The 15,365-nt window shown below is 47.1% G+C and overlaps 1 protein-coding gene across 1 annotated transcript in view; it reads left to right on the forward strand.

Moving 5' to 3' along the window:
• WAPL (WAPL cohesin release factor) overlaps positions 1–15,365 on the forward strand; it is a 120,959-nt gene that overhangs the window by 61,119 nt on the left and 44,475 nt on the right. The window lies entirely within an intron of this gene.

Below are 15,365 nucleotides of genomic sequence, written 5' to 3' on the forward strand. Positions count from 1 at the left end.
AAGCTGTGTGCATTTTCCTTGTCCAGTCAGTGTATTGAGTATTTGGTTTTTGAAAATTCACCTGGAATGGGACTTACCTGTATGAATAGATGAAAGTTTATAGCTTCCATTAAATGAAGGGTCCTGTATCTCCTGACTGTCCAAGATGTCTCTTTCTAAGGCCTAGATCTTTTGGCATATGCTCTCTCTCCCCCCCCCCACCTTTTCCTGAGGAATTCCTATTATATTAATAGAAATGTTGGGCTGAAATTGAACCTCAAGAGGTCAACTAGTCCATCCCCCAGTCATGAGGTAGGACCTAGGGTGTTTGTCTAACCTGTTGCTAAGTCTCCACTGACTGGGATTCCACAATCTCACATGGTAACCCTATTTCAGTACTTAACTATCCTGTATAGTTCTAAAGTTTGTCCTAATATCTAACCTAAGTCTCCCTGGCTGCGGATTAAGCCTATTACTACATTTTCAGTGGAGTTTCAGTGAACATGGAGAACAATTGATCACCATTTTCTTTATAACACTCCATAACACATTTGAAAAGTATTTATCAGGTCCCTGCCTCAGTCTCCTTTTTTTTCAAGACTAAGCATACCTAGTTTTTTAACCTTCCTCAGAGGTCAGGTTTTCTAAACTTTTATCATATTCGTTGTTCTCCTCTAGACCTTTTTTTCAGCTGCAACACATTAATGACTTGTATTCAACGTGTGCTCAACTATAGTCCCCAGATTCTTTTCAGCAATACTACTGCCTAGACAGTTATTCCCCATTTTGTACCTGTGCGTTTGAGTTTTCCTTCCTAAGTGTGTTGTGCACTTGTCGTCTTTGAATTTCATTTTGTCGATTTCACACCAGTTCTTCTGATTTGTCAAGGACACTTTGAATTCTAATCCTCTCCCCCCCCCACTGCTTGCAGCCTCTCCCATCTGCAAATTGGTGTCATCTGCAAATTTTGTAAGCATACTCTCTGCTCCATTATCTAAGTAATTAATTAAAATATTGGATAGTACCAGATTCAGAACAGACCCCTATTGAGCCTACTGGATACATTCCCTCCAGTTTAACAGCAAATCATTGATGATAAACGGTTCTTTACCTTTGTAACTGTTGTTCTTTGAGATGTTCCATTCCATATCCATTCCAGTTTAGGTGGGTATGCGCCACGTGCACAGCCGTTGGAGAATTTTTACCCTAGCAACACCTGGTGGGTCGGCCGTGGAGCCCTCTGGAGTGGCGTCTTCATGGCGCTTGATATATACTCCAGCTGACCCAGCGTCTCCTCAGTTCCTTCTTGCCAGTTATTCCGACAGAGGGGAAGTGGGGGCGGGTTTGTAATGGATATGAGCAGCACATCTCGAAGAACAACAGTTACAAAGGTGAGTAACCATTTTTTCTTCAAGTGCTTGCTCATATTGATTCCAATTTAGGTGACTCCCAAACCCTACCTAGGCGGTGGGGTCGGAGTGAAGCAATGTGGTTTGTCAAACCGCTCTACTGAACACCGCATCATCTCTTGCTTGTCGGACGATGGCATAGCGTGAAGCACAAGTGTGTACTGAGGACCAAGTTGCGGCTCTGCAGTTCTCCTGGATCGGCACCTGGGCCAGAAAAGCCGCCGATGAGGCCTGGGCCCTTGTGGAGTGAGCAGTGTGGGGCGGGGTTGATACACTGGCCAGATCATAGCAAGCGCGGATACAGGCCGGGATCCATGAGGAGATCCGCTGAGAGGAAACCATGAAGCCTTTCATCTGGTCTGCCACCGTGACGAAGAACTGGGTCGTCTTCCCAAAGGGTTTCGTATGCTCCACGTAGAAGGCAAGGGCCCTACGGACATCTAGGGAGTGTAGCCGCTGTTCCTGGCGATCGACGTGTGTTTTTTGGATTAAAAAAAAATGGAAGAAATGTGTCCTGGCTGATACGGAAGGCCGATACAACCTTCAGAAGAAAGTCTGGATGAGGCCGAAGTTGCACTGTCTTTATGAAAGATAGTGTAAGATGGTTTGGAGGTTAGGGTTCTGAGCTCAGAGAGACACTGCACTGACATGATAGCGACAAGGAAAGCCATTTTCCAGGAGAAGGTAGAGGAGGGAATGAACGGGGCTCAAACGGGGCCCCCATGAGTCTGGAAAGGGCCAGATTAAGGTCCCATGCGGGAACTGGCTGTCGAAGCGGTGGGTAGAGATGGTCCAGGCCCTTGAGAAACCTGCCAACCATGGGATAGGCGAAGACAACGCCCGAGTGAAAAGCCGAGATGGCTGCAAGGTGAACTCTGACAGAGGATGCTGCCAGATATTCCAAAATGAGAGGCACGGATGCCTGGAGAGGAGGCATATTGTGCTGAGTGCACCAGCATGAAAACCGCTTCCACTTAGCAGTATATGTGGCCTGGGTGGAGGCTTCCTGCTGCCCATTAGTACTTGTTGCACAGATTCCAAACACCGAAGTTCTGTAGGGTTCAGCCATGCAGCATCCATGCCGTGAGGTGGGAAGATCGTACATTGGGATGGCAGAGCTGACGGTGATCCTGAGTAATCTGGAAGAAGAGGCAATGGGACTGGAGTGTCCACAGAGAGTTCCAGTAGCGTGGTGTACCAATGCTGTCTGGGCCACGCGGAAACTACCAGAATCACTTGCACCCTGTCCCTGCATTCTTTGAGCAAAACCCTATGCACCAGGGGAAACGGGGGAAAGGCGTAAAATAGACGGCTCGTCGAAGAGAGCAGGAAGGTGTCTGTGTGAGAGAGCCCGGGGAGTCGCCCTGGAGGGAGCAGAACACTGGACATTTCCGATTGCTGCAGGAGGCGAACAGGTAGACCTGGGGAATGGTGAACGGTGCCACAACTCTGGGGAGTGGTGCCGGGACTTGGAACGATACCAAGACCTGGATCTAGACGATGAGCGGCGTCGACAGTGGCATCGGGTCTGGGATCTGCTTCTTGACGGTGACCAGTGGGCAGAGCGATGATGCGACCGGGACCAGCATCGAGAGTATGACTAGCGTCGTGAAAGAGAGCGGTGCCCGGACTGCAAGTGGCGTCGGGAGCGGTGCTGAGAATGAGATCGGTTCCATGGCTTGACCGATGGTGCCGGCAGGTAGATCGGGGCCGGCATGCCTCAGGACGGTGCCGCATGTGCAGGTACCGCAGGAAGCTGAGGGGATGCCAATGCCATCATGGCAATAAAGTCCTTCGCAGCAGCAAATGTGGACAGCAACTGGATCTCAACCACGCTGTGTACCGGGTAGTCCAGGGGCACCAGACTCGATGGCTCTCCCAGGGCCAGAGTCAACAGTGCCGAGGTTGTAGACTCTGCCCTAGGTGCTCCCCTGCGAGACGCGCCTCCACAGGTGGTTCCAAGGAGGCTTGCCTCTGTGGAGGTAGGCCAGCCTTTTTCCAGTTTCCAGTGCCATTTCTGGCCAGGAGAGTGGGAGTGGTTCCGGGTTGATGATGCCAGCTGCTGTGCTGGGGAGCGTCGGTGCCACGGATCTCGGTCAGAGTCCAAGCGCGGTGCCGCTCCTAACGCTGCTGCTGGCATACCTAAATTGGAATCGATATGAGCAAGCACTCAAAGAACTATTCCTTGAGTATAGTCTTTCAACTAGTTGTGCACCAACCTTTATAGTAATTTTTAGACCTCATTTCCCTAGTTTGATTATGAGAATGTCATATGGGACTGTCAAAAGCCTTACTGAAGTTAATGTATATCACATCTTCTATTCCTCCTCCCCCTCCCATTCACTAGGCTAGTAACCTTGTCAAAGAAGGAAACTAGGTTTTGGCATGTTTTTATTCTGGACGCATCCATACTAGCTATTACTTAAACATTATCCTCTATAATCCTTACAAATTGATTGTTCAGTAACTTGTTCCAGTATCTTTCCAGGTTAAGAAGTTAGGCTGACTGGTGTATAATTCCCCTGGGTCGTCTTTGTTTCCTAAAATGGGTACTATGTTTGTTTGCAGTTTTTTTCAGTTGTCTGGGACCTCACTCATATATCCACAAGTTTGCTTCAGCTAGTTCATAAAGTATAGAATCAAGGTTCAACATGATTTGTTCTTGACAAATCCATGCTAACTGTTATCACCTTATCTTCTAGTTTGTTATGAGGTCACCTGAGACTGTATCAGAAGCCTTATTAAAGTCAAGATATATACCACATCTTTTGCTTCCCCCATCCACAAGGCTTGTTACTCTGTTCTTGATAAATCATGCTGACTGTTACTTACCACCTTATTATCTTCTAGGTGTTTGCCCTAGAATGAATTCCATCAGACTCTACTGATTTTGAAAACATCTAACTTACCTAAATATTCTTTCACATGTTCTTTCCCTAATCTGTCTTCTGTTCCTTCCCCCTTGTTAAGATTAATCATGTTTGTGCTAAGCATCTGGTCACAATTAACCCTTTTAGTGAAGACTGAAGCAAACTAGGCGTTAAATACCCCAGCCTTCTTGGTGTTGTCCATTACTAGTCATCCTTCCTTGCTAAGGGTAGATTATTTGTGCAGATGTTCTCCGTAGCTAAATGCTTATTCACTGCTTCCATTCACCTATTCCTCTGAGATTTCTGACAGGATAGGAGAGCCTCTGTCTTTCCTGGAGGTAGCTTGATTGCTCTCATAGGGCTTGGCTACACTTACAAATTTGCAGCGCTGCAGCAGGGTGTGAAAACACACCCTCTGCAGCGCTGCAAATTGCGGCGCTACAAAGCGCCAGTGTAGTCAAAGCCCCAGCGCTGGGAGCCGCGCTCCCAGCGCTGTCCGTTATTCCCCACAGGGAAGTGGAGTACGGACAGCGCTGGGAGAGTTCTCCCAGCGCTGGCGCTTTGATTACACTTAGCGCTTCAAAGCGCTGCCGCGGCAGCGCTTTGAAATGCAAGTGTAGCCAAAGCCATAGAGGAAAAACAGGGTTGTGGCTATTTTTAAAGAGGGCAGAAACTGGAGTTTCTCCAAAGATTTTATTCTTCAGCTGATACATTTATTAAATAAAATATTTGTCTTCATGGACTACCCACTGCCCCAGATGTGCTCCTTATTGAGCACAGGAGACAGTAAAACTGCGAAGGAAATACAAGGGAATGTAGAGAGCAAGAAGGAGTGGAAAGCTGGAGTACATGCACAGCTATTTTGCACTGCTCCATAGTGGTATAAAGTAGCCAGAGCATAGTGGTTAATTTGTCCCTAAAAGTTAAATAAAAAAATTTGGTATTGTATAACTTCATGAGAAATACTGCATGGTAACATTCCCTTGGGGGTTCTTGTTTACTGTTGATGTATGTTTTCTTAATTACAATTTGATTTTTTTTCAAATAATTAAAAAAAAATGCTCAGCAAGTACATTGAGTACATATCCATAATTTAGGGTAGAATACTTTACAGGGATGTTGTAAATGTATTGTATTTATAAACCCCAGGGAGTTTAGAGTAAGGAATAAACTCAATAGAAATCCATAATTTTAAAGTATGGAAACAACCATTTATGCAGACTCCCTTCATAACCACCATAGTATCACTACTCATAGACTCTGACTTTAAGGTCAGAAGGGACCATCATGATCATCTAGTCCAGGGATCTCAAACTCAAATCACCACAAGGGCCACATGAGGACTAGTACGTTGGCCAGAGGGCCTCATCACTGAAACCTTTTTCATACAGTGATGCAAGAGTATAGTAAAAAATGAAGAGTAATAGAGTATGCTATTAAAAGTCAATGTTTTAACTTTTTTAAAACTGTAATGCAAAGAGGGGTTTTAATAAAATATAAACACCTGTAACTATTCCTTATGTGGTCAGTAACACTGATGATGATCTACACTAACAGTCTATCGATATAGCTGTAATGGCAGGAACTTTTTAAAATAACTATTCATACAAAATACTTTGCCACTTTTAACAAACATTCTTCCCAATTACTCTTAGCAAAGAATTTATACATGCTTAACTTCATACCTCAGACTGCTTGTCTAGTCCATGCGGCCCCACCCCTTCCTCACCCCCATTCCACCCCCTTCCCCAAAATCTGTCCCCTCCCTGCCCCTATTCCAACCCCTTCCCCAAATCCCCACCCCGGCCCTGCCTCTTCTCCGCCTTCTCCCCTGAGTGTGCCGTGTCCCCGCTCCTCCTCCCTCCCTACTGGAAAGTCCTAAGTGCTGCCAAACAGTGCGCTTGGGGATAGGGGTTGAGGGGAGCTTGACTGCCGGTGGAGATGGTGCCTGTGGTGGGCTGCAGGAAATAACTCCTCCATGGGCCGCGTGTTTGAGACCCCTGATCTAGTCTGACTGCCTGCACATTGCAGGCCACAGAACACCACATGCCCACTCCTATAGTTAGAATGAATTTCCTATTGCCATTGCATTGTAATACCTTAGAGTAATACTACCAATTTGGTTATTGAATGGTATCACTAAAAATCTTTTAGTGCTTGTTTTGAGGACAATTACAGTATCTCTAATGTATTTTACCTTAAATTACTGAAATATACATATAATCTTAACTCCATTTTAATGTAACTTTAATGTAATATAAAGATATCTCAGCACTGAGCCTGAGTAACAAACTGACACACAAAGACCTGTAAAATTTCACTTGTGCTGTCAAGATAACCAGTTTTCTTGCTGAAACTATAGTGTGAAAAACACCAAAAATGATTATTTGTATAATAAAATAACAGATTAGAAGTGGTTCTTTTCAGAAGACATGTTTCTTCTTAGGTCACCAGCATTTAGTCCACTAGATGGCTTGGTTTTGTTCAGCCTGTATTTATACCTTAGGAAGTTGATGAGCAAAGTCTGAGGGACAGGTTTGAAGTGTGTTTACCATGTACCGTTACATTTGCTATAAACATTAACTCTGCTTCAAATAAAAAACTGTATCTAAAAAGAAAATTTAGTGGTGCTTCATGAAAATTGTTGCATTTAGTAGCAGTGCTTACCTTTCCACTGAATTTCAGAATTTAACTACATTGGATTTGGTATCTAGGTAGTTAAGTTCAGTGAAATCTGTCCAGTGTATCTTGTTTGGAATACAGTAGTATTCCAGGTATGCTATGTGGTTTACTAACGAGGCACACTTCCTGTACTTAAGAGCTATCATGACACAACAGGGGTGGTGGTATATTCATTTAGATGGAATATATAAGCCCAAAAAGTCAAAGATGTTAGCATAACGCTGAAACTGTCTAACATTTAAAGTGTTTTAAACCAGGTTTGGGGTTTGGCATACAGAGACTTTAGTTTGTGTTGTTCCATGGCAAACACACTTAAAAAAAATTATGCTAAAGTTTGGAAATTTATTGGTTAGTAAACCCACGAGAAAAGGAGCTAAACAAGTAATAAAGTACTTCAAAACTGAAATATGTTTTGGCTAAGTTTTTTAAATAGTCATTCTGTCAAAGTCCTTTGTTTAAACTAGAGGATATCAGCTAGAGCATGAGTTATATATAAAAACATTTTTGGGGGGCGAGAGGGGAGAGGAAGACCTGGTGGGAAGCAAAGGGATGGTTTTTATTACTTAGTTCCAAGATTTGAAGAGTGCCTCCTTTTCCTGGTTTTGACAAACAGACACAAGGAGAAGAGACAGGAGAGTAAAGATTGGGGAAGTAGCGTTGGTTGATGGCAGAATTCCAGATGCAGGTCAGTCACAAATGGATGCTCTGAGGTGACAGGTCAGTCACGACAGCAATTGGCCTGCATTCAGACTTATCTTCCAGTCTGGAATGTGCAACGTTGTCTGGCTGGTCCCTAGGATAGCCAGAGCTAAATGTGCCATCTCATCTCATTGTGTTGGTGCTGTATGGTACAGCTGACCTCAGGATCAAATGGAAAGCTGTGAGACAGTGGGCAGGAGGAAAGATAGTGGAGCAGAAAAGAACACACTGATGCAACAGTGAAAGCCAGGCTTCCCTGTTCAGCTCTAGGTTTCATGATGATGTAGTGCCTTTTGTGATCCGTGGGAGAAGGATGAAGTCTTGGGAGCACAGCAGAGTCCTAGCAGGCTTCCCCCTCTTGGAATCCCTCAAAGTCCCACCCATCAAATGGGCAGAATAGGCCGTCCTCTCCTTTTGTTCTCAAATTAGGTCTAATTTTGGACATGCCAACAGTTGAGAAAATGGATACAGTGATTGGCCACCTGTGCATACTCTGTTTATAAACTACAGCCAACTGTCCATCTACCTGTCTACTGTTGTTTGGCTTGCTTCTTGTAGATGTCAAAGTGAGTACTTGAGGAATGGCTTGAATGTGGAGAGGAGCATGGACTTGTGGAACAGTGCAGGAGGGCATTCAGGAAGAAGGAAACCGCATGGAAAAGTGCTGAGACAGTTGTATGAGAAGCCTATAAATGAAACACTGTGGCTGGTATTAGAGTGGAGAGAACATTGTGATGTTAGAACTTGGAAACTACATTTATGAGGAGCTCCTTCAGTGATGATTCTTGCAGAAGCAACTTTTTGTTAAGTGGTCCGGGTAGAGGGATGCTACCCTAGGGAGAAATTATGGTTATTCGCATACTGGTCCCTATATGTATTCCACCATGGGTATTTATGCAACTGAGACAGGAAGACTTTTGCTAATAGTTTCTCTTGGCCTGCACCTGTGTTACTCCTCACCTCATGCTCTGGACTGAGGATATAAGGAGTGCTACAGACCTCTCCAGTTGCCACATGGTCTGAGGCTCAATCCTCCAGTGTCCAGTGATCCCCTTCAACTTTGAATTTATAAATATTCTGAAATAAAAGCTAACTAGGTATTAGTTTGATTTCAGACTGCCTCCTTCCTGGTATGGGACTCAGATTATGTCCAGGATTTCAGACTTAAAGAGCTGTCTCTTGCCCCCAATCCTTCCTGGTCATCTGTGACCGTCAGAAGTTCCTGTACTTCCTTGGAAAAGTTCATGTCTCTACTGAGTGAAGTATCTGTGGCTCCTTGCCCAGCCAAACCCAGCAAGCGTGGGAACAGAAATTTGGGAACCATCCAGTAGAGCAGGAGTTTCAAACTCAAATGACCACGAGGGCCACATGAGGACTAGTGCATTGAACCGAGGGCTGCATCACTGACACCCCCCTCGCTGCCTCTGGCCGTGCCCCCACCATCCCTTCCATTAGGCCCCTGCCCCATCTCTTTCCACCCCTTCCCTGCCCCAATCCAACCCCTTCCCCAAAGTCCCCACCCCAACGCTGCCCCTAGGGGGTGCAGGTGGTGTGCAGGGTGCGGCAGGGGGCTCAGGGCAGGGCGTTGGTGGGTAGGGTGCAAGAGGGGAGAGGTGGGGCAGGTGGCTCAAGGGAGGGAGTTGGGGTGTGGGATGTGGCAGGGGGCTCAGGGCAGGGGGGTGGGATGTGGCAGGGGGCTCCAGGCAGGGGGTTGGAGTGCAGGGTGTGGGCTCCAGCCTAGCGCCGCTTACCTAGAGCAGCTCCGGGGTGGCAGCGGCATGCGCCGGGGCCAGGGCAGGCCCCCGCCCCACGCTGCTCCATTCCAGAAAGCAGCTGGAACCGTGTCCCTGCAGCCCCTGGGGGATGGGGAGGGGCTCAGGGTTCTGTGCGTACGCTGCTCTTGCAGCTCCTCCAGGTACCTCCCACAAAGCTCCCATTGGCTGCGGTTCCCTGTTCCCGGCCAATGGGAGCTGCCGGCTGCGGTGCCTGGAAGGAGGCAATGCAGGAGCCCTCTGTCTCCTTCCCCTTCTCCCCCCAATCCGAAGGGGCGTGCTGCAAGCTGCTTCAGATAGCAGCGCAGGGCTCGCAATGCCACAGGGGTCAATCCCGCAGGTAGGCAGAGGGGTGGGGGCAGGGAGCTTGGTGGGCCACACGCAAGAGCCCCATGGACTGCGTGTTTGAGACCCTTACAGTAGAGTATGCTTTGAGGTACCAGTCCAGTGTAGGCCAGGCAAACTCTATGTACGCCAGGCAGAGGCATCAGAGCATTCTGCCCAGCACCACTACCTCAGATAAAGGGGCAAGCAAAGGCTAAGGGCTCCTCTTTCCAAGCTCCCCTTTCCAAGCTCACTGTGAGGGTAAAAAGCCCTCTCAAAAGTCTAAAGAGAAATCACCCTCCAGAACCACCTTGAAGATGAGGTCTGCTTTTGTGACGCCTAAGTCTGGTGACTCGTTCCACCAGGTTCCAATGAAGCAAAAGAGCAGTGGTACCCAAAATATAGGGTGCGTACAGGGTGTGGTGGGGCCTGGGCCAGCCCCCACAGGGAGTTGGGGAGGGAGCAGCACCCAGCTCTGCTCCGCCCACAGGCATGGCACCAGCCCTGCACCCAGTCACGGCCCTGACTGGCTCTGCTCCCAACCCCCAGCTGTAGGACCCAGCCACAGCTCCACTCCCGACCCTGACTCCCAGCTTCAAGGCCTGGCCACAGCTCTGCTCATGGCACCAACTCTGCCCCCCAGCCTTGGCCCCCAGCTACAGCCCCACTTCCAATCCCACCTCTCAGCCCCAGACTGCAGCCCTGCTCCTGGTATCATCGTCCTAGCCTCAGCTGGGGTGGAGGGAACGGTAAGGGGCATGACATTAAAAGTTTGTGGACCACTGCTCTAGAGCCCATAAGGGTTACAGCACTGACCTGCAGTCTCCAAAGAGTGAGAGTGCCTCCACATCGGCACCATTGGAACTGAGCAAAGACAGGTGTGAGTCAAGGCTGGGACAACCACCAGCACTAACAAAGGATGCCCGAACACCATGCACCACCAATACCAGTGCAAGCTTTTAAGGACACAGTGGCTTCCAAGGTGCACAGGGAAAAGACTCTTCATCCCCATCCACTGATGGCAACTGACAAATGCTTTTCTACACTGATGGTACTGATGGTACCTCCCTCCTATCCCCTGCCCACACAGAATTAGAGCTCATGCAAGAGTCTAGGGAAGAAGAGGGAGGCAGAGAGGACAAGATCCAGTCCTAGCACAGGTTCCAACAGGCGTATCATCATCATCTGAAGAGGCGGTTGCCTGGCCTCGCCGTCTCCTACAGATGACTCTAACCAGTTTCAACATCTGTCAAGGACAATTGTGGATGAGCTCCAGAGTCCTCTGGAGGAAATTCAAGAGACACCTCCCAGACTCCTGGATATTTTATGGAGTGCAGGTCTTAGTAGAGTGGCACTCCTGTTAATGGGGCAATCCTGGAACCTGCCATTGTCATACTCCAGCAACATGTACACTTACTCCTAAGAGGGCAGAAGAGAAGTACTTTGTCCCAGCCATGAACGATGCCCATTTTCATATCCCCTCACAGATCATTCCTGGTACAGTGAAACCCTGCTATAACACTGACCCTGCCAGCAGGTAGGGGATCTTGGGGGACAACTACTGCACTGGTGGGGTGCAAAATAAACTTTATTAAGAAAATGCAAAAACAGGAAAAATTCAATAGTGAGGCGTATGGGGTTTGTTAAGGTAGACAATTGGGGAGGGGTTTCTTTTGGTGAACAGTATAGGGGGTTTCAATAGTGGGGTACAATACAGTGGGGTACAATACAGTTGGTAACCAATTAACACTGAAGTATAAATGTAACAGGTAGCTAACAATTTCTATGTAAAGGGTGTGTCTCAGCAGCATATAACCAACTAACAGTTATGGATAAAATATGTTAAATAGCAAACAATTCTAGGTAAAGATGTGTCACAGTGGTGTAAATGTAGAATGTGAGGTGTATCTTAGAGAAAAAGGGTAACCAATGGGGTTTTATGTTAGACTTCAGCAATACAATTGAGGTTTGGCAGCAGTAGGAGCAGGGTAAACACGTGAGAGAAGGAATTAAAAGAGAGAGAATGTGGTGGAGCAGGGACCAAAGGCAGAGGCACTGCGGAGGGAGATTTAAACTCAGGGAGACACAGAGAGCAGGCAGGCTGTAAGTGACTGGGGAAGCCCAGGGGGGCTGGCAGCGGGAAGACAGACTTAACCACAATTATACAGAACACAGCAAAATCTTATCTATGATCTAACTTAACCAAGACTACACAAATTAACAAGTAACAAAACACAATACAACAGTTCTCTAAGCCTAACTTACAGAGTACAATGCAAACAATTTTCTAAACCTAACTAAACCACAGCTATGCAAAATGAAATTACAATTTATCTAGACTAAAGGCTAAACCTAACCTAATGGGTGCACCTTATACTAGGGGTAGTTCCAGCAGTGGGACGACTGCAAGTAAGCTGCCCAGGAAGGCACAGCTTAGCAGTGGCACAGGCTTATTTCTAGCAGCAAGGGCGCTGCGGAGCTAGAAGCAGAGCAGTTACAGAACACAGACCACGGAGTTAACTTGGGTCTGTCTGCTGGGGAAACAAGGCCAGCAGCTAGGACAGGGGGAGTTTGCAAGAGGGAGTTCTTACCAATCCCCAGGACAGCAGCAAGCACAGAGACAGGAACAGCAGCAGCATCAGAGGACGCAGAGAGGACTCGATTCGCTCACAATAATCAGGAGATCTCCAGGCACAAATTCGTAGTTCGTGGGAGGGGAGTTTAAAACGGGGGTACGCTCAAAAACAAACGAGAGCAGGGAGAGGGCCCCCCCAAAGACCCCTAGCTGATCAGACCAGGTGGCAAAGCAAGGACCTTCTCCGAGGTCTGATCAGTAAATGTCTGGTTTTAAAGGCAAACTCAGGCAGTTTCCCGCCAGTAACTCTGATTGGTTCCCCTTGTTACAGGGAGGAGAGAAGGCAGAGAAAAACTGCAGGTGAGTACAGAACATGCCTGGGCAAGTTTTGAGCTCAGGTATGACTCTCATATGCTTAGCTATTTGGCCTTTTTAGGTCTTGCATTTTTGGACCCTACACCGAGCCGGGTCCGAACAAAGAAGCTAGACAAAGGAGCAAAAAGCCCCCCCTCCCTGAGCAGAGCAATGGCTCCAGTCAGTCTGCACAAGCCATTTCCATGAGCAGGGCCAGGCTGTGACTTTGGTTAGTTTAATGGCCGGGGGGGCGGCCACTCAGCAAAAACAGAAAGGAAGGAGGGAAAAGGAATGCAGCAGGGGGACAGCTGTAACAGACAAACACGATGATTGGGGTCCAAAAAATTGGATTGCAATAAATGCAAGGGCTCTTCAGCAGCACTCTGGCGGTTTTTTTCTTTTCCTTTTTTTTTTTTTTTTTTTTTTGGCTTGGGGCGGCGGAGCCACCTTATGATCGCCTTATATCCAAATTTGCGTTATTGCGGGGCGTGTTATAGCGAGGTTTCCCTGTGTTCACTGTAGGTCCAAATCATCAGTACAGGGTGCTTCTGTTTGAACTAGCAACAGCTAGTCCATGCTTCTGACTCTATGGCTTAATATACTTTCTTTACTGAGATGACTATTTATTGACAGGGAGATTATCATCTGGAGGTACCGTCATCAATCTCATCCCTCCTCAGTCTTCTAATGTCAATGGGAACCTGAATGTATGCAGAGATGTCCATTTTGGTTCCTTCACAGACCATAGAATTTATTGGAGCAGCTCTGGACTCAGAGCCAGAGCTTATGTACCTCTGGACAGATTTCAAGCAACAGTTTAATCAGTCAACTCAGACAGCCCCATCATCTTTGGATATCCTCGAAGAATTGGACAGTCCCACTGTTCTAGATTTTCTGATCACCCTGAAAATCTCCCGTCTCTGCTTTTGGCTTCCCGAAAGTGCACTTGGTAGCAAGTGGTGCCTACCACCCTCCAATCAATAGACCCTTTGTTTTTTCCTGTCTACTGGCTGTACATTTTGTGAGGTTCTAGTTAGGACTTTCTGTCAAATAACAGAATCCCTGCTCTGGCATGGGATCTTAATTTGGTCATTTTGGCATTAACCAAGTTCCCCTTTGAACCTTTAATAACATGACTACTCTCCATATGCCTGTGAAGGTTGCTGCCTTAGTGGCCATCATGTCTGAACCAGTTGTCCTCATGACTGATCCATCTTATGCAATTTTCCATAGAGAGAAAGTTATGCTGACACTTGCAAACAAGCATAACTATAGGCTGACCCTGTATGATGATGTTCCTCAAATACGGAGCAAGTGGCAGAAAATTTTGACGTCTTGGATCAGTATTACATCAGAAGAATGAAACTTAAGTAGCAAAATTAATTCTGGTTTAAACTTCAGAATTAAATGCAATTCCAAAACCAAGATTATGGCGTCCTCTGCTTCTTCCAACCAATGTAAATACCAGATATGAAAACTGCAGTATATTATCTGCTTCAAACTGGTGTAATTGGTCTTCAAGGAACAAGAAGGCTTAGGGCTCCACTCAGTTCTCTTCCAAGTGCCCAAGCACTGATTGCCAGCACTGTTGGGAATTGCACCCCTGTAGTCACTGGAGGGAGACTCATCCTCTTCTGAATTTGAGATCGGGTCTTACTCTTCCTGTCCTCCAAAGCCACTCTCACCGCTTCTTCTATGGGTCCAGGCACAGGAGTACCATCAAGTGGTTGACCAGGAGTTCACTGGGGACCTGCACTGGTCCAGTGGCCCTATAGGAACCTGTGGGGCTTTCTCCAAGTTTCCAGGGCTTATTCCAGACACTCATGTTCGGTGGCTTCGGAAGGACGTACAGCACCGTCCCTCCACGTGGCATTTGGTCCTGACTCTGGCACAGAGTCCAATACCAGCCTCCAAAGAGTCGGTTCAACGGGATCCTGCTGATGCAGAAAGGGAGGAAGAGCATCTGCAGCCTGTGCTGGTCTCCCCTTCTCTAGATGACTGTAAGGCTCACCAAAAGTTGTTAGAAGGTGGCCTTAAATCTGGATGTACAGATGGAGTTAGTAGAAGTCCTCCCACAGCTTGGCTGACATTTTGGCTCCTGCGAGCCCTTCCAAAGGAGTCCTGCGCCTCAATGAGGCCATTGTGGACCCAATTATGACTTTGTGGCAGACCTCCACATCCCTTCCCCTCACTTCAAAAAGGGCTGAATGAAAATATTATGTACATGCCCGTGGTTGAGTTCCTCTACACACCCACACACCCCATCTTGGGATCCCTTGTAGAGTCTGCTGCCAATGAGGAAGAAAGGCTGGGACATCAGAGCACAACCCTGAAATCAAGGCACTCAAAGAAGTCTCAGAGTAGTAGCCGTGTTAGTCTGTATCCGCAAAAAAACCAGGAGTACTTGTGGCACCTTAGAGACGAACATATTTATTTGAGCATAAGCTTTCGTGGGCTACAGCCCACTTCATCGGATGCATGCAGTAGAAAATACAGTAAGAAGATAGATAGAGGCAAACACCTACAAGATCTCTATCAAGCGTTCTTACAATTACAATACCTACCTGCTGAAGTGAAGAAACAGATGGACAGAGCCAGAAGAGTACCCAGAAGTCACCTACTACAGGACAGGCTCAACAAAGAAAGTAACAGAATGCCACTAGCCATCACCTTCAGCCCCCAAATAAAACCTCTCCAGCGC

The sequence above is a fragment of the Mauremys mutica genome, chromosome 7 (assembly GCF_020497125.1).
Source record: "Mauremys mutica isolate MM-2020 ecotype Southern chromosome 7, ASM2049712v1, whole genome shotgun sequence".
Lineage (NCBI taxonomy): Eukaryota > Metazoa > Chordata > Testudines > Geoemydidae > Mauremys > Mauremys mutica.